Consider the following 1,334-nt stretch of genomic DNA (forward strand, 5'->3'; position numbering starts at 1 on the left):
CATATTTATTCGAGGAGGAAAGTTAAGAAGGAAGGTAGGGGAAGGGAGAAGAAAGAGGACTTAACGACTTAACGAAGAAAGGGGAAGAGGGAGAAAAACGGGAAGGGAGCTTAAAAAGGAAGGGGGTGCACTTAAAGAGATAAGGGGGATGGGAAGGGGGAAAAGGTGGAGGGGAAAAGGGAGTGAAAACGGAGAAGGGCTTAGAGAAAAGAGGAAGATTTGAAAGGGAAAGGAAGGGGATAAAGGTAGCAAAGAAGGCATGGGGCGAGGGAGGAGTGAATATAAGGAAGATTTGGGAGTAAGGAGGAAGAGAGGAAGGGGTGGGCAAGGTAGATATAGAAGGGTTGGAGGAAGGGGGAAGGAAACGGGGGCGAGAAATAAGCCCGCAACGATCCCAATGTCCTCTTTACTTTTGAAAGAACTTTCCAGTAGGACTATCGTATCTATGTCAAGAGTCGAGTCGATAAAGTGGGTCTGTTCCTCCATGAACCAGTATTTAGCCATGGGTAATTGTATGTCGCTTTTTTGTTGTGGATGCAAGGTAATAAAACTGAAAAAGAACATCGTTTGCAGATTGTTATTACATATTTTTGTATCCTTTATTGCACAGACAACAGTGGATTCGTAAGTAATAAAATTGAAAGTCTTGCTTTCTTGCTTGAGTAACTGTTCTTTTGATAATAGCATTTCTCTCTCTGGTTATAATCGATTGAAATTATGTCAATCTTGGTATTTTAATCATGATAAACCTTCTTTGTCAGCAGCATTAATCTTTGGACTGCTGGCGGTCCATATGTATACTCACACTAAAAGGCATTACCACCACGTAAATTGGATACATTTTAAACTCCGTACAAATGCTTTCAGAATCTGAAGTTTGTTCTTGTATTCAGAATTAATCTCTACGTTTAATGCTTGAATATCAATGTAGGCAGTAGGATATAAAAAAATGAAAATTAAAAATATCCACGTGTCACTTTGGCTGATAGGTATCGTGTTCAGCTAAAATAAATACATGAATAATAAATAACGATAAATAGAATAATGATTAAAATGTATGGCTAGGTAACCCAGGGGAAAGGAGATTGGATTTTGATGGTGATTCAGGTAGATGAGTAGATGTATGGACAAACTAGGAGGTTTTGGGGGTTAAGTATGGGTGGTTGGGGGAGATTAAAGCAAATGTGGGTATATTGTGATTATATTTTAGGCAGAAGCGTTTAGATCCGTGGGAGTATATTAGATAAGTAGAATGATTATACCAGAAGTTACTGACAAATCGTCATTTAGTTATCTGTGTTATTTATGGTCTAGAACAATGGTTCTTAAACTTT

The sequence above is a fragment of the Penaeus monodon genome, chromosome 25, assembly GCF_015228065.2.
Source record: "Penaeus monodon isolate SGIC_2016 chromosome 25, NSTDA_Pmon_1, whole genome shotgun sequence".
NCBI classification, from domain to species: domain Eukaryota; kingdom Metazoa; phylum Arthropoda; class Malacostraca; order Decapoda; family Penaeidae; genus Penaeus; species Penaeus monodon.